The sequence below is a fragment of the Sus scrofa genome, unplaced genomic scaffold, assembly GCF_000003025.6.
Source record: "Sus scrofa isolate TJ Tabasco breed Duroc unplaced genomic scaffold, Sscrofa11.1 Contig2298, whole genome shotgun sequence".
Classification (NCBI taxonomy): Eukaryota; Metazoa; Chordata; class Mammalia; order Artiodactyla; family Suidae; genus Sus; species Sus scrofa.
Genome location: NW_018085066.1, coordinates 133,468 through 152,378, shown reverse-complemented (window position 1 = coordinate 152,378; position 18,911 = coordinate 133,468). Strand labels below are relative to the sequence as shown.

General features: G+C 37.4%; 3 pseudogenes; 1 reads left to right on the top strand and 2 right to left on the bottom strand.

Annotated features, from left to right (window-relative positions):
* The first annotated feature begins 8,235 nt into the window (after window positions 1-8,235).
* Window positions 8,236-9,150, top strand: LOC110258533 (annotated as a pseudogene).
* A 353-nt stretch (window positions 9,151-9,503) lies between these two features.
* LOC110258532 lies at window positions 9,504-10,907 on the bottom strand (annotated as a pseudogene).
* Window positions 10,908-16,276: 5,369 nt separating this feature from the next.
* LOC110258527 lies at window positions 16,277-17,187 on the bottom strand (annotated as a pseudogene).
* Between the last annotated feature and the right edge of the window lie 1,724 nt (window positions 17,188-18,911).

Below are 18,911 nucleotides of genomic sequence, written 5' to 3'. Positions count from 1 at the left end.
ACCAATATTCTATGTTTCACTTAAAAATATGTTTTATTAACTCCATTGTTTTTTTTTTTTTGATCTTTTATTGTTTATTATTTGAAATATGTTCTAAAATTTTTATTTAAAATATCATATTTATTTTTCCACTGTGCTGCGTAAGGATCTGCTGCATAGCAGTGGTGTAATTTATTATGCTTGATTCCTGTGTGCTGTTGTGCATAGGCTGGCAATTTCAGTTCCTTTTTGACCCTTAGCCCAGGAACTTCCACAGTGTGGCCCTAAAAAATATATATAATAGCATTGATATCTCATAGGTCTAGTCTCTTTATTACTTTACATTATCGAACTTGTTTATTCTTGCACATTTATATTTAAAAATTAGTTTCAATAAGTATCTCGTAAAAAATACACATACTATTTTTATAAGATGATTGAGAAAAATTTGTATCTTTAGATAATTGTGAATTCTTATCCACAAACTGGGTAGCTATTTCCACTAACACTTCTTCTTTTACATTCATAAAGAACTAGCAATTTCATCAAAATTTTAATTTTTTATTTTTTTGGCTGATATTTAAGTAGTTTCTTGTCTTCTATTAAATTTCCAGTTGTCTGATATTTCAATGTAAGAGTTCTTTGTTTCTCTGTTTACTCAAACACAATCTTCACAGTATACTATTCATCATTTTTCATGAAAGTTCTGCAGGAATTGATAAATACATATATAGTGTAATCAACATGTTAATCGATATTCAAAATGTTTCACCACCAAAACTATTTCCTCATGCCTCCTTGTAGCATCTCCTGTCTATACCTTGGAAAACAGTGGTCTTGGAAAACACTGACTCATTTCCATTCCTACAGTTTTGTCTTTTCATCCTCCAGCTTTATTGAAGTATAATTGAGAAATTAGAACTGTATATATTTGGAGTTCCTTCTGTGGCATAACTGATTATGAATCTGACTGCAGTTGCTTGGATTGCTGTAGAGGCACAGATTCCATCCCAGGCCTGGCACAGTGGGTTAAAGAATCTGGCCTTGCCATAGCTGTGGCATAGGTCTCAGCTAGGGCTTGGATTCAGTAAATGGCTAGGGAACTTCCATATGATGTGGGTGTGGCCACTAAAATAATTTTATGTATATAAGTTGTATAATTTTACAGACATATATACTGTGAAATGATTACCACAACCAAGCTAAATCATACATCCCTCAACTCAGGTGAATACCTAGCATTTTATTCATTTTCTTCCATTGCAAATGGGATTATTTACAAACTTAACATGAAATGCTTATAAATGGTTCATAGTTGATGTATATAAATGAAAATCATTTTTTGTTAATTTTCTGTCTCATAGCTTTGTTGAATTTGCTTATTGTTTCTAAGAATTTTTGGTGCTTTTTTTTTTGCATTTACTATATGTAAGATCACACCCAGTATTTTGTCTTTTAAATCTGGCTTCTTGTTCCTAGTATGATGCATTTGAAATTTATACATATTATTTATTTACCAGTAGTCCATTTCACTGCTGAGTAGTGTTCTAAACTTTATCACATATTTATTTTTTCTCTATTAAGAGATATTTGATTGTTTCTAGCTATTTGAAATTGTCAATAAAACTTCTATAAATATTCATGTATAGGTTTTTGTAAAACCAAGGAAACAAACAAATAATGTGAAATAATTATTTTCAAGACACTGGACTTCATAAGCAATTATCAGTGACCACTGAGCAATGGGAAAAAGTTGGCTCTAGGATTTTTCCAGTTTATTACCTTCAAAATGTTTCTATGTTTTGGCACAGAGAGAGATACTCAGAAGATTCTGGTAGACTTCCTGAGTTGAGGAGATGATGTTGATTGAAGAGACCAGTGCACCAAGACAGCTAGAATTCTGATGTTATTTTAATTGCATATGATATACTTGGAGGACAGAAAGAGAGATTCAGAGAGATTGAGGGAGGGAATGTTGGGCATCTGGAGATGATCCCCATCAATTCATGGATTTGAGGAAACTACCAGAGGCTGGGGAAGATTTACCCAGATGGATTAGTTAGAAAGGTCCTTGGTGCTCACACTGGACCAGGAATAGTGCCTATTCTCACCAGGTAGAAAACTGTGTGGTTCACAGGGTCAGTGCAGTAGGCTAAATACTAGAAAGATTTTGCATCAGTAGTGGTACATAATTAGCCCCTGACCAAACATTGTTCCAGACTTGCCTCATATACCATAAGAAGAAAAAAAAAATCTAAAAATAAAACATCCAAAAAAATCAAACTATTTTGTTTAGAATTTTGTGTTTATGTTGATGTGACATATCAATTTGATTATTTTTGTTTTGATGCCCTTATTTCATTCAGTATAAGGGTTATGATGCATACATAAAATGAGTCAGGGAGTATAATAATTTCCTCCTATCTCTAAAATTATTTAGGTAGGATTGGTACTATTTCTTGTTTAATTTTTGTATAGAATTCATTAGTAAAGCTATATGGGAATAGAATTCTGTTTGGGAAGGGAAGGATTCCCAATAATTAATTGTATTGTGTAGTAGATTATTCTAGTTTTACATTATTTTATTAGTGTGTTTATTTAGAAGGTTGGGTTTTTCAGAGAAGTGACAATTCATTTAGTTGGCAAGTATACTGTCATAAATTCATTTATCATAGCCTTTATTATATTTCTAAGATCTGTAGGATCTGCAGTGATGACATTCTCTTGATTCCTGATTCTGATAATTTATTTTTTCTCTATTTTTCTAAATCCATTTTGCTAGGAGCTTATAAATTTTCTTAAATTTTCATTGAACCAATTCCTGGATTCATAGGTTTCCATATGATTCATATGTTGCTTTTAAAGCTGGATAATAAAACATATGAATCCAGGAATTGGTTCAATGAAAATTTAATATGTATATATAGTCTTTTTAGGTCCACACCTGTGGCATAAGGAAGTTCCTGGGTGGGAGACAAATTGGAGCTGTAGCTGCCACAGCTATAGCAATGCCAGATCCAGGCTGCGTCTGTGATTCACACTACAGCTCACAATGATGCTGGATCCTTAACTCACTGAGTGAGGCCAGAGATCAAACCCATGTCCTCATGGATACTAGTTTGGTTCATTACTGCTGAGCCACAATAGGAACTCCTCAATCAATATTTATTTCAGTGATTTCTTACTTCTATATCCTATTTCTATACTATAATGTTTTCTATCCTTATTTTACTTTTATTTTTCTTGCTTTTTGACATGAAAGCTTGGTCATTTCTTAAAATATTTCTTGTTTTCTAATACTTGCTCTTAAAGCTGGAAATGTCTCTCTAACCACTCCTTTAGCTGTACCTAGTTAATTTACAAATGAAACTATGTAGCACATTATATGTAGTTTATGTATATAATTCATAGATTTTTAAATATATGTTACATGCATATACCATTATATTTCTCTTGAAAATTTATTTTTCAAAATGTTCATGGGTAAATTAGACTTGTGTTGCTTAATTTGTAAATAGTGAGAAAATATTAAAATTTTGTTATCAGTTTCTAGTTGAATAACGTTTTAATGTTATATATATAACATATTTCATATGTAAGCATATATATATATATGTGTATATATATACACATCTCTCTATCCCGATAGATAGATATAGTCTGTATGATTAAAGCACTTTGAAATTTATTGCAACATCTTTTGTGACCTAGTGTGTTTTTTTTTTTTTTTGGTGAATCCTCCATGAGCAGCACTTTGTGATAAATAGAACAGTCCCACAAATGTTTCTCTATTTCACTCTCACATAAACACAAATTCTATCAACTTGCCTGTTTCAAACTCTGTGATAAATTATATGACGAACTATGTACATTAGAAACAAGTTTTAAATGATTTGTTCTGAAATTAACATTCATCATCTTCTGGAAATCAGGTCAGATGTCATCTGCAAAGACAAATCTTTTTTTTTTTTCCCACTGTACAGCAAGGGGGTCAGGTTATCCTTACATGTATACATTACAATTACAGTTTTTCCCCCACCCTTTCTTCTGTTGCAACATGAGTATCTAGACAAAGTTCTCAATGCTATTCAGCAAGATCTCCTTGTAAATCTATTCTAAGTTGTGTCTGATAAGCCCAAGCTCCCGATCCCTCCCACTCCCTCCCCCTCCCATCAGGCAACCACAAGTCTCTTCTCCAAGTCCATGCTTTTCTTTTCTGAGGAGATGTTCATTTGTGCTGGATATTAGATTCCAGCTATAAGTGATATCATATGGTATTTGTCTTTGTCTTTCTGGCTCATTTCACTCAGTATGAGGTTCTCTAGTTCCATCCATGGTGCTGCAAATGGCATGATGTCATTCTTTTTTATGGCTGAGTAGTATTCCATTGTGTATATATACCACCTCTTCCAAATCCGATCCTCTGTCAATGGACATTTGGGTGGTTTCCATGTCCTGGCTATTGTGAATAGTGCTGCAATGAACATGCGGGTGCATGTGTCTCTTTTAAGTAGAGCTTTGTCCGGATAGATGCCCAAGAGTGGGATTGCAGGGTCATATGGAAGTTCTATGTATAGATTTCTAAGGTATCTCCAAACTGTCCTCCATAGTGGCTGTACCAGTTTCCATTCCCACCAACAGTGCAGGAGGGTTCCCTTTTCTCCACAGCCCCTCTAGCACTTGTTATTTGTGGACTTATTAATGAGGGTCATTCTGACTGGTGTGAGGTGGTATCTCATGGTAGTTTTGATTTGCATTTCTCTTATAATCAGCGATGTTGAGCATTTTTTCATGTGTTTGCTGGCCATCTGTATATCTTCTTTGGAGAAATGTCTATTCAGGTCTTTTGCCCATTTTTCCATTGATTGATTGGCTTTTTTGCTGTTGGGTTGTATAAGTTGCTTATATATTCTAGAGATTAAGCCCTTGTCAGTTGCATCATTTGAAACTATTTTCTCCCATTCTGAAAGTTGTCTTTTTGTTTTCTTTTTGGTTTCCTTTGCTGTGCAAAAGCTTTTCAGTTTGATGAGGTCCCATGGGTTTATTTTTGCTCTGATTTCTATTGCTTTGGGAGACTGACCTGAGAAAATATTCATTATGTTGATGTCAGAGAGTGTTTTGCCTATGTTTTCTTCTAGGAGTTTGATGGTGTCCTGTCGTATATTTAAGTCTTTCAGCCATTTGGAGTTTGTTTTTGTGCATGGTGTGAGGGATTGGTCTAGTCTAATTGCTTTGCATGCAGCTGTCCAGGTTTCCCAGCAATGCTTGCTGAATAGGCTTTCCTTTTCCCATTTTATGTTCTTGCCTCCCTTGTCAAAGATTAATTGACCATAGGTGTCAGGGTTTATTTCCGGATTCTCTATTCTGTTCCATTGGTCTGTCTGTCTGTGTTGATACCAGTACCACGCTGTTTTGATGACTGTGGCTTTGTAGTATTTCTTGAAGTCTGGGAGAGTTAGGCCTCCTGCTTGATTTTTGTCTCTCAGGATTGCTTTGGCGATTCTGGGTCTTTTGTGGTTCCATATAAATGTTTGGATTGTTTGTTCTAGTTCTGTGAAAAATGTCATGGGTACTTTGATAGGGATTGCATTGAATCTGAAGATTGCTTTGGGTAGTATGGCCATTTTCACAATATTGATTTTTCCAATCCAGGAACATGGAATATCTTTCCATTTCTTTACATCTTCTTTGATTTCTTTGATTAAGGTTTTATAGTTCTCGGCATATAGGTCCTTTACCTCTTTGGTCAGGTGTATTCCGAGGTATTTGATTTTGTGAGGTACAATTTTAAAAGGTATCATATAGGAGCACCCAGATACATACAACAAATATTAACAGACATAAAGGGAGATATTGATGAGAATACAATCATAGTAGGCGACCTAAATACCCCCCTCACATCAATGGACACATCCTCTAGACAGAAAACCAATACAGCAACAGAGATCCTAAAGGAAACAATAGAAAAGTTAGACTTAATTGATATCTTCAGGACACTACATCCAAAAAAATCAGAGTACACATTCTTCTCAAATGCTCATGGAACATTCTCAAGAATCGACCACATATTGGGACACAAAGCGAATCTCAATAAATTTAGGAGCGTAGAAATTATCTCAAGTATCTTCTCTGACCACAATGCCATTAAATTAGAAACCAACCATGGGAAAAGCAAAGAGAAAAAACCTACTCCATGGAGACTAAACAACATGCTACTAAAAAACCAATGGGTCAATGAAGAAATCAAGAAGGAAATTAAAAACTACCTTGAAAAATGATATTGAAGACACAACCTCTCAAAATCTATGGGATGCTGCGAAAGCAGTGCTCAGAGGGAAATTTATAGCAATACAGGCCTTTCTCAAAAAAGAAGAAAGATCCCAAATTGAGAGTTTATCCTTTTAAATGTTCCTCTATCTGACCCTCATGATCAGCCAAGTTAGTTTGTGATTGCTAAGATATGTGGAAGTCAATTCTATGATATAGTACTCTCTTTGAATATTTTCATATTTAAAGATCCAGAATAAGTTTACCTTCTCTAACATCAGGTACTTAGAAACTAATTTCAAGTGTAACCATTTGGGGATATTTTAACTGGCATATGTTTCTAAATATCATGATATTTTCAATTGATATGTTCTCTAAGAATTTCTTGTTAATCTTTTAAAATCTAGAATGTGATGTGACATCTATAGCACTTGACCGACTGACTTTCTAATTCTGTAGTAACCAGGCCATTACTACAATTCTTATTTTAGGAGTTCCTTCGTGGCACAGTGGTTAACAAATCCGACTAGGAACCATGAGGTTGCAGGTTCAGTCCCTGCCCTTGCTCAGTGGGTTAACGATCTGGCGTTGCCGTGAGCTGTGGTGTAGGTTGCAGACGCGGCTCAGATCGTGCGTTGCTCTGGCTCTGGTGTAGGCCGGTGGCTACAGCTCCAATTGGACCCCTAGCCTGGGAATCTCCACATGCTGCAGGAGTGGCCCAAGAAATAGCAAAAAGACAAAAAACAAACAAAACAAAATAAAAACAAAACAAAACAAAAAAACCCCCAATTCTTATTTTTTTTTTGTTCACACCTGAGTTTCAGCATCCTATTATGTTTCTTGGCAATTTAGATGTTTTTTTCCTTTAATTGTTTTGTTTAAATGTTTTATATATATATATATATAATTGGGGCCACAGCATGGGGTGAATTGGATTTACATCTGCCAGCCTAAACCACAACCACAGCAACGTGGAATCTAAGCCACCTCTGCAACCTACACCACTTAGGCCAGGGACCAAACCCAAATCCTCATGGATACTAGTTGGGTTTGTTACCACTGAACCACAACAGGAACACCCTATATTTTATTTATATTTTTAATTTGTTATTTGCTTAGTGGTCTTCATCTACTTTAGATATTAACTCTATTTAAACACTCTACAGTGTAAATCTTTTCCCCAAACTACTTTTGTGTATTGACAATGTGGTATCTATTCCTAAATCCTTAAAAAGTTTTGAAATTCCAAAGATACCTATGTGGGATTTCATTGATTGATTAAGAAGACTCTTCTACCCCTCAAACGTAGCACATCATCTCCTTTATTAACTGGGAAAGTAAGTATGAAGGAAATCCTGCTTTAATCTTTTTATTAAAGATTTAATGAATTTTTTGTATAAAGTATTAGCAATATGTACAATTTAATTAGCTTCCAGGTGGCAATCTAGTTGTGGAAACTCATTTATTTAATAATGTGTCCTTGGAGTTCCCGTCATGGCACAGTGGAAATGAATCTGACTAGGAACCATGAAGTTGTGGGTTTGATCCCTGGCCTAGCTCAGAGAATAAAGGATCCAACATTGCTGTGAGCTATGGTGTAGGTTGCATATGCGGCTTGGATCTGGTGTTGCTGTGGCTGTGGCATAGGCCAGCAGTTACAGCTCTGATTAGACTCCTAGCCTGGGAACCTCCATATGTCATGGGTGCACCCCTTAAAAAAAAACACAAAAAGACTAATAATGTGTCCTTTTCCCACATATGTATCTAATTACTTGACTTTCCATTAAAGTGTAAGATTTTTGAGGTTGGGATCATGTTTTGAGCAGCTTTGTATTATAATATCTGAATGTACTGGAATGTGATAAACCACAATTCCTATTGCTTGAATGACTAAACAAATCAACCTAAGCTTTCAGGAAGTCACTGGCAATGATTACATTTATACATAATTTTGTACTGATCTCTGAAATAAAACATAGAGAAGAAACTATGGAACAAAGGAACAATGTAAATGAGTTTGTCCTCTTGGGGCCCACCCAGAGCACCCAGGGTCAGAAAATATTGTTTGTCCTGTTCTTGCTCATCTACATTGTGACAATGATGGGCAACATACTCATTGTCATGACTGTGAGGAACAGCCCAACTCTGGATGCTCCTATGTACTACTTTCTTGGATACTTATCTTTTATGGGTGCTGTTTTTCTACTACAGTCACACCAAATGTGATTATAGACTTACTCTATGAGAAGAGAACCATTTCCTTCCGAGCTTGCATGACCCAGCTTTTTATAGGACACTTATTTGGTGGTGCTGAGGCAATACTTCTGGTGGTCATGACCTATGATCACTATGCGGCCATCTGCAAACCCTTGCATTATTTGACAATCATGAATCAGCGGGTGTGTGTTCTGCTGCTGCTGTTGGCCTGGGTTGGTGGGTTTCTACATGCTGTAGTCCAGCTTCTCTTTGTTTACAACCTTCCCTTCTGTGGTCCCAATGGCACTGACCACTTCATCGGTAACACGTACCCCTTGTTAGAACTTGCCTGCACTGACACCTACATCATTGGCCTCACTGAGGTTGTCAATGATGGGGCAATCTGTGTAGTCAACTTTATGCTCTTATTCATCTCTTATAGGTTCATTTCTGCACTCCCTGAAGAATCTCAGTCAAAAAAGGAGGCACAAGGCTTTATCCACCTGTGGCTCTCACATTATTGTTGTGGTCCTGTACTTTGTGCCCTGTATTTTTATGTATGTGAAATCTCCTTCTACCTTGCCCAGTGATAAATCCTTGACTGTGTTTTACACTATTGTCACTCCTATGTTGAACCCTTTAATTTATACTCTGAGAAATGGAGAGATGAAAAATGCCATGAAGCAGCTCTGGACCAGCAAAAGATAATGAAGCAGTAGGGACATACATCACCTATTTTCAAAGAAGAATTGCTATTTCCAGGAAGGCTATGCGTGATTATTTAACTGCAGTAAATTTCTTCTCATGTTTAATAAGGTGAACATAATGAAGACATTTATTGTGTGAATACTTCCAATGATCAAAACATACTTTTAAGATGTTCATAATTTCCTAGTTCAAAGTATGTATTTTATTTGAAAAAAATTTTAAGGTTTTCACAATTTCTTATGAAAATATGTACAGTTTTGTGTGTAAATGTCTATGTTGAGGTACTAATTTTGTTTCATGTGATAAGGCATGTTATGGAGTTATTACTGTAAATTTTTTAGTGGAAGTTTTTCTCATGTTTCTCTCTTAAATAATGTAATAGTTTCAGAATTAATAGGTTTATTACAGATATTAGAAAAATAAAATAAGAAATAAGACATAAAATCTTGGTTTACACCTCCCTGCACTGAGAGCCCACCCATACTAATATGTGAAACATAGATGTTATTTTTGTACCTGGAGGCATCCAGCATTTTCTGGGAGGGCATGCCCAGAAGTTCAATCATACAGGGAAGCTGGTCCACTTCATCCTCCCCAGGCAAGAGGGGATAACAAGTCAGGAGCTCCACTAGGATACAGCCCAGGCTCTACATAGATGGACATGCTATACCTGGCATCGAGGATCACTTGCGGGCCTGGTAAAAATGGGACTGGATGTACATGTTGACCTGCTGATGTTGGTAACAACTGGAGCCAAAATCAACCACTTTGATCTTACTTCAACCCTGCTGCTTTAATAAAATGTTCTCAGGCTTCAGATCACAGTGAATTATCCTGTTTTTGTGCAGAGTGTCCAGGCACTGCAGGATGAAGTAGGCAAACTTGCCAACCAAAGGCAGGCTGAAGCCCTGAAACTTTTTCTTCTTAATGAGCGCCTAGAGGTTCATGATCAGCAGCTCTACTGTCATGCAGATGTGGCTGTGGAAGGTGAAGGTCTCTAGCATGTGTATGATGTTCATGGTATTGTCCTTGTCCTGCTTCTGCCGGTAATCCAGGATGTGGAACTCCTCAGCTGCCTCCTGGTGGAAGTGCTTCTAGTTCCACACCATCTTCAGGGCCACATGCTGGTGGACTTTGTGGTGGTAAGAGTGACCACCTGCCCAAAGCTCCCCTTCCCAATGACCTTGAGCACCTCATACCTGTAAGCCGTAGGATTGTGGGGCACCTGCACATAACATCCCTGGTCATCATCATAGCTACTGTTGTTGGGCCTGCCTTGGTGCTTCTTTGCCTTGGACCAAAGAAATATATTTCAGGGTAGCTGAAAATCTCATGGTGTTCAAAGCTGATTAGTTTTTGCATATACTGCTTTGTTGCTTGCTTGGGTGCCACAGGGGTGGCTTTCATCTTCCCTATGCATTCCAGAGACTTCAGAGAGGTAGAGTTCCCCTGCCATCTGCAGATGTCTCCATCTGCCACTCTGACACCACCAACAGCCTTGTTTTGCTTACTGTTGTAAGCCCATTTTGTTGTGTCCTGAGCACCATCTGCCTTCTGCTCTTAGCCTCAAACAGCTGCTGAACATGGATCTGTCTGTGGCTGTGGCTGCCCAAGTATAGGTGATCATTCATTGTGTGTTTACTGTGGGCCAGCCGTGGGCTGTGTCAGCAGTGTTGCTGGCCAGGAGAGGTGGCAGGGCAATGGGGGATGGTGGGCTGTTCCCCACTCCATGTGGCCCCTGCGCCAAGCCCTTGGGAAGCCTGAAACTGATGCACTGTCCCCTCTTCTGCCTGGCAGCTGTGCAAGAGATGAAACAAAAGAGGGTCAAGGGGAAGAAAGTCACCCAGACCTATGGCCTTGCCCCACCTCTCTGGGCTGTGGAGCCAGCTCTCCCCAGGGCAGAGCCAGGATGGTAAACTCTGGCTTCCAGGGAGCAGTGGGTAGGTGGACCCACAGACAGGGCTCTGGAAGCTTCAAAGTTAAGTGGGGCCCCTAGTGCAGGTAAGTTCATGACCCCACAGGGAAGCTGGGCAGGATCTAGGCCAGGCCAGTGGCACACTTTGCTGACCTCTGCAGGCCAGGAGGGGCAGCTGGATTGCCAGCCTGGGTACCACCACCTAGCCCAGCCTGGGGTGGAGGAGGCCTGGGAGGGCTCCCACCAGGAAAGCTCAGAGGAGCCCCTGCCCACATGCAAAAATAAGCAGAGCCCAGGCGAGGGCGAGCAATCCTCCCCAGGGTCCCTGCAGCTGCCCCACTGGTGGTGCAGACTTTGTTCAAGGTTCTGTGGGCAGCATGGCCCTGTGCCACAGGGGCTGGCCTGGGGCTGGTATGGGTCTCTGGGGTGGGCTCCCATGGGGGGTTAGGGTCCAGGCTTCCTTACTGATCAGATATGCACCCAGAGCAGCAGTGGAAAGTTTCCTGGTTAACATGGCCACTGGAGAGGAAAATGCATCTCAGGGGCATCATCTCTGCTGCTGCTGCTGCTGCTACTTCTCTGGTGCCACCATGGCCACCCCCAGGTGGCTCCTCTAGAAGATCTCCAGCACCCTGACACCCAGCATTAGCTACAGCCAGCCACATACAGTCATCTCCATCCCCTCAACCCAACCTCAGCTGGGGGCCCTACATTCTCCTTGCTACTGCATGTTCTTCTTCTTGCTCAGGTGGCACCACCTGGCCCATTCACATGCCTCACCCTCCCTGGCATGCTGTAGGCCTTGCTCACATAGTGCATGAGGGAGTGGGCTGCACTGCCTTGCTGACTTGCTCAAGAGCCTCCTCCCAGGCCACACCTGATTTCATTTTCTTAAACTTACTGAGACTAGATTTGTAGCCCAGAATGTGATCTATCATAGAGGAGGTTCCATATGCTCTTGAGAACAATGCCCATTCTTCCGCTTTTAGATGGAATGTTTTATAAATGTCTGCTAAGCCCATCTGGTCTAATGCATTATATAATGTCCATGGGTCCTTATTGATTTTCTCTCTTCATGACCTGTGCATTGCTTTAAGTGTGATGTGAAAATCCCACACTATTTTTGTATAATTGATGATTTCTTCTTTTAGAGCTGATAACATTTGCCTTATACATTGTGGTCCTATGTTGAGTGCTTATTATTTACAATTGTTATATCTTCTTGGATTGATCCTTTAATCATTATATAATTACCTACTTTGTCTCTTGTAGCCACCTTTGTTTTAAAGTCTACATGATCAGAGCATTGCTACCGCAGCTTTTCTTTTGCATGGAATGTCATACTTCGCCACCTGACTTTCACTTAATGCTCCTTTAAATTAGAGTGAGTAATGCAAAACAAGCATTTTTTTTCTTTTTTTCTTTTTTAGTTAAGGATAGCATCTGTCTGATACCTTACAATTAAGGTAAAAGAGCTCCTTGAGAAGTGCTTCCAAATCTTTTTCTGAACTCTGGTAGTGCCAGAAGACGAAGAACTGTTCTATTTTTATTTCTACTTTATCACTAGCCACAATTATTAAGCAGTATGTATTCCATAAAAAAACTGTAAATATATGAATAACTCTCTTTTGTATCCACGACTTCACTCTAGCCAGAAGCCTCCTGGTCTTTTGTTTCTCCTTCTCTTCCTGCTTGCAAGGTAGAAACATGGACATTCTAAAATTCTGTAGGAATAAACAACTCTCTATGAGATAAATTAAACCCATATTATAAGATTCTAATCCCAACTCTAGTGAACATTGGGAGTGTGTGACTAGGCAAAATACTCATAAATATAATATGCCTATGCCATGAGTTTCCAAAATGTGAATCCATTTTTTGCAATTTAAAGGCCAAAGTGCTACATTCCCCACCCCCTTAAGTAATTGGATGGAGACATATTTATATGGGTTCCAGCAACCAGGAGGATTTGTGCAAATTTTTGCATGAATATTAGTTATTGGAAGCAAGTAGTTCTGAGACTCTGAGTGCTTCTGGGATTAGGAATGTGGTGACACCTTTGCAGTTTAGCCAGTGGTGACATGATTGGCATCAACAGAACAGCATCCCCTTAAGCAAAACTGACCTGTCAGGTGTGCTTCTGCAACTTGTTAATTGTAGCTCAAATTAGAATCTGTGACCCCAAATCTCCAAAGATTCTTCAAGCCAGTTAATTGAATACACTAAGTCCTTCCTACTTTAACTGGATAGACATGATTCAATATCTTCAGATGAGAATCTTCACATGTATCAGACATAAAATCCTGCTTTTCAATTTATAACCAAGAATGCAATGCCAACCATGTCAGAAGCATTATGGTTAACAAGGGCCTTTTTTTTTTTTTACAAAAGCAATTACCACTAATAGGGTTAAGTAGAGATGATGGTTGTTCATTAAGTAAATACTGATGAAGCATTTATTCTGGGCCATGTTTTCTTCTACTGTCAGGATAATTGATGTTGAACAAAACACATACTCTATACTCCTTCTGAATAACTTCCTATATTTTGAGTCTTTACATGCACTTCTTGCATGCTGTAGAGAACCAGTGTTCACAGAAAAATGATTTTTGACCCCTGGGAGTGTTTTTGTCAGGGAATTTAGACTCACAGCTATAATACATCAAGTTGTTGGAAGTACAGAGATAATGTGGAGCAGAGAACAAAAAATAGAGATCCAAGTTTTGTCAAGAAGATAAGGAATTAGTCCAATAGCAATAATACTTAAGAGGCCAGTGAACTTCAGTGTTCTTCTCATCTGGCAAAGAGAAATTATACATAATTATACCTGGAGTTCCCATCATGGCTGAGCAGTAACAAAACTGACTAGTATCTATGAGGACTCAGGTTCAAGCCTTGGCCTCACTCTGTGGGTTAAGGATCTGGCATTGCTGTGGCTGTAGTGTGAGCTGGCAGCTGTAGCTCTGATTCAACCCCTAGACTGGGAACTTCTTTATTCTATAGGTGCAGCCCTAAAAAGACAAAAAAATAGTAATCCTTCCTAAAGATAGATAGATTAATTAATTAATTAATATATTTTATATTTACTTATATTTATACACACTAGTATCTATTTTAGATTAACACTGTTGGCCAGGTGTGTAGTTTTATTACATTTAAAAGAATCTAGTAATAAAATGTTCACAATAATTAATATTAATAAGCAATTTATTTGTCTAAGAGCTTATATAGACTATTTAATTGATCTTGCAAATATGTCCATCATTCTACATTTACCAAAATTTAAGGTTGTCATGTTTTGCCAGTTTACATTATTAGTAGCTTAGCTAAGATTTGATCTCAGAACTATCTTCCTTAAAAAGCAATGTTCTTTTCCATTATAGTATACTAAAACTTGCCGTCAATTTCTCAAAAATGTACATTGAAATATAAAATATATAAAATGCACACCAACAAAGGAAAACTGAGACAATGAAGTTTAAAATGAATGAAAATTTAAGATTAAAATAAAAACAACTTTTTTTTTGTTACTGAGTTCAAGTTCATATTGCTTGCCCCATCTCAGGCAGTAAACTGAAAGACAAGTTGTATCTAGAAATAGACACTTTATTTGGAAAGCCAGCAGACTGAGGATATGGTGTATTAGTGTCCCAGAGAAACAACTTGCCTGGGTTTGGATGCTAGTTTCTTTACAAGGGAAAAAAAGGGGGGGAGAGGTGAGATAGTGAAGGAAAAGGAATAAGTTGTTGCAAATATTTTCTTGTTCTGGCCAGATTCCAGTGGGCATGTGTTAATTTCTTTTTTCCTGCAGCCATTCACAGCTGGCCTGGCAGGATGTTTCCTGGTGCTAAACTAAAGTATTTTAACTTAATACTCAGGCACCAGAGGCAGCATTCCTGGAGATGGGGCATGCGTTATGTTTATTTTAAGCTATAGACAACTTCCATTTAGTGATTAATTTGTAGAAAAGCAATAGCATACAAAATTGAAGAAACAGATCCAGTATGGAATTATGTTTGATCTTTCTTATTACAGTTATATCAGTTTTAGTGTATTTTTTAAAATATGGAGTGCTTCATGAATTTGTGTCATCCTTGTACAGGGGCCATGCTAATCTCTGTATCATTCTAATTTTAGTATATGTGCTGCCAAAGTGGGCACAATTTAGTGTATCCTTATAAAGAAGTAAAGCAGTAGGAGGAAACTGAGAATTAATTAGGTATATATACACTAGTATGTAAAGATTTTCAGAAAGCTAAGCAGAGCAATGTACAATGTTTACACAGAGACATAAACACATGAACAAATGAAAACATGCTTGTACTTGCAAGTTATGAGTTAATATCAGAAACATAGTGATTGAGTCTGGAAATCCAGGGAGATAATAGTTTGGGATATGTATGAGGTTTATTCTACTCTCTTTACTTCTGCTTGCATTCCAATTTTAAAATTTATTATTATCCATAATATTTTCAATCTTGAATTAAAAATTATATATCACACTAAAAATTTCATCTGTGAAGCAAATGAAATTGAATAAAGAGGATGGTCCAGATATCATTAACTATTTTATCTAGTACAATAAAAAAAAGAAGATAAAGGTTGAGATGCTGACCAAAAACTAAATTAAGAATGAGAAAGCAATGAAACTAACTTCAGACATTTTTTAAAAATTAGCGTAACCAGGAGTTCCTGTGCTGGCACAGAGGAAACAAATCTGAGTAGGAACCATGAGGTTGGCCTCACTCAGTGGGTTAAGGATCTGGTGTTGCCATGAGCTGTGGTGTAGGCTGGCAGCTGTAGCCCAGATTAGACCTATATGCCTTGGAACCTCCATATGCCATGGGTGTGGCTCTAAAAAAAATCAAAATAAATAAATAAATGAATAAATTTTAAAAAATTAGTGTAACTGTATAAACATTTCATTGACTATTACATTATATGTTATTTATTGACTCCCTACTGTAAATGCATTCCACCTCTCCAGGTGAAGTGACAAACATTACAGAGTTTACATTCTAGCAGAAAAAAAACTATAGTTGTTTATGAACATATAGTTTATTCCTTAATTTTATTATCATAAATCCTTCAAAGAAAGGAAAGTTTGCATCAGATTTATGAAGACTTTTACATTCCAAAGAAATATACCCTTATGTTAAATTAATTTCTTCATGAGAGAAAATGCACTTACTTTTAATACCTGATCTGCCTTTATTTTCTCCAGAGGTTCTTCGTAGCATTAGTCATCTTAGAATTTCTTAGACTATATAGATTAATGGGTTTAACATAGGGGTTATGACTGTAAAAAACACACTCAATGATTTGTCAATGAGAAAGGTCTTGGCAGGTCTTACATATATGAAAACATAGGGAACAAAGAAGCAGACACCCACAGTGAGGTGGGAACCACAGGTCTGGAGGGCTTTATGCCTCCCTTTGTGACTCAGGTTCTTTAGAGAGTGCAAGATGACTCCATCGGAGATGAGTAAGTACAGAAAAACAATAGAGCAGATCAGTCCCCCATTGGCCACCACTGTAAGGCCAATGAAATAAGTGTCAGTGCCAATGAGTTCCAATAAGGGATACATATCACACACAAAATGATCAGTGACATTGGGGCCACAGAATGGGAGTCCATAAATAGTGTTTAATTGAAATACTGAGTGCAGAAAACCTCCAACACAGGACAGCAACAGTAGTGCAACATGCACCTTTTGCCTCATGATAACCAAAAATTGCAAGGGCTTACAGATGGCCACGTAGTGGTCATAGCCCATTACCAACAGAAGGAAGACTTTTGATCCACTGAAAAGAGTGTTCTATAAAGTGCTGAGTCATGCAAGTTTCAAAGGATATCGTATTTTCCCCAAAGAGCAAGTCTGAAATTAATCTCGGGCTAGATGAAGAGGAATAAGTGACATCCATAAATGAAAAAGTAGCAAGAAAAAAGTACATTGGTGATTTCATGGTCTTGCTGAGAGTTATAGTCATAATAATGAGCAGGTTTCCCACCACAGTAACAATATAGAAGAACAAGCACATAATGAAAAGACATTTTGTTTTTTTGGATTCTGTGTGAACCCCAAGAGGATGAAACAAGTTATATTCCTCTTTTGCTTCATCTAGTCTGTAAAGAGGATGACTTCACATATTACATGCAGTTTATCTATAAAACAAGGGAGGGGAGCTTTAAAATGAATTATAAGTTTTATCTTTTATCAATTTAATTAAAATAATGAATATGAAGAATTTGTTTGAATCCAATGTGTCATAGTCATTGTGATTATGAAGTTGATGAGGCTCAGTTCTCTCCCCTTTGTAACATGACATATATTGAGGGATCACATAATTCCAGGCCAGTGTAATAAGTGCATTACAAGAATAATGACACAAGGCTAAGGATAACAGTGTAGGAATATATCATTCAAGCTGGAACCAGATAAGGCTTCCTGGAGGAAGCAATGCCTTAGCTGAGTTTTTAGGGGAAAGTGATTGAACAAGAAGAGTTGGGAATATTCCATAAAAACAAAAGTTATAAAGTTGCAAAGGTGTAATATTTGAGACCCATTTAAACTAATTTACATAACTCTTGTAAGTTGATCAAACTATGAATAGGTCACTGCCCAGATTGTCACAGAACCACTAGACTTCTTTCTGAGTGTCTTTAGTTGCATATTACTGATTGTCTTGATCAATAAATACTGAGTCAGTTCAGTTTTGTCTCTCAATCCCCTGTCTCTACCATATTTTAAATTTTGCATAAATATCTTCATTTTTTGCCAAATGCAGTTGGATTTCAAGTTGGTATATATAAGACAAAATTTTAAGATTTCCATAATATAAAAAGTGTCCCACACATCATTAAATGGTACCACCTTCAATATAAATGCTCAGACAAAAAAATCACAGCATTTTGCTTTCCCTTTCATGTTCTCATATTTCTTATTCATCTTTTTAACAACTCCTGTTGCCTTTATGTTCAAAATATACCACAATTTTGATGATTTCCTACCCTGATTTCCTTCCTGGCTTACTGCAATGGCCTCCTGCCAAGTCTCTACAGTTTTACTCTGCCCTCCAACAATGTGTTATCTTGAAGCAGCCCAAAGGATTCTCTTTGAATCTTCTTTCATTTTATCACTCCACTGCTATAAACTCTTACAGTGAATTCCAATCAAACACTCACAATTTACTTGTCACATTTAATATTTACTTTCATAAGAACAGCAATGACCATTTTATAGCTGAAAAAATGAGGCTCAGGATATCTCATTAATCTACCAGAGGTCACAAAATTTTAAAAGATAAAACTTGAGAAATGGAATCTAAATTTAACTTATTTCAAAATGATTAATTTTTACATAATAAAAAAGTCACACAACTCTAAAGTCTGGTTCTCAATATCTACTGAGAGTATTACCTTGTGGACTCTTGTTCACAGTCTGAAGGGGCACCTTTTAAGTTATACATAAAGAACTGTAATTCATCCCATATTGATGCCAAGAGTGAAAGACTGGATTTTTTCTTGTGAAAATAATTTATCTTATTCATCTATCTGTTCATTTTCTCCATGGAGTCTTCTGATTATTCCTGCAACATTTTAATTTCACTATAGACTGTTTAAAAGAAATACCAGGATGACTATAAAAAAAATCAAAGGCTTAATACATTTGGATAATTTATCAGGAGGATGATCAAATCCTATGTTAACTTGGCAAGGTAGGATCTAGCCAGATCCCAGGAATATTTATCTCAACTTACTCTTTTTTTCTCAAACTTCAAAATAGAAAAATACCCTTCAATCATTTAGTCTTCTCATCCTGTCATATTGGTGTGGCCAGGAATA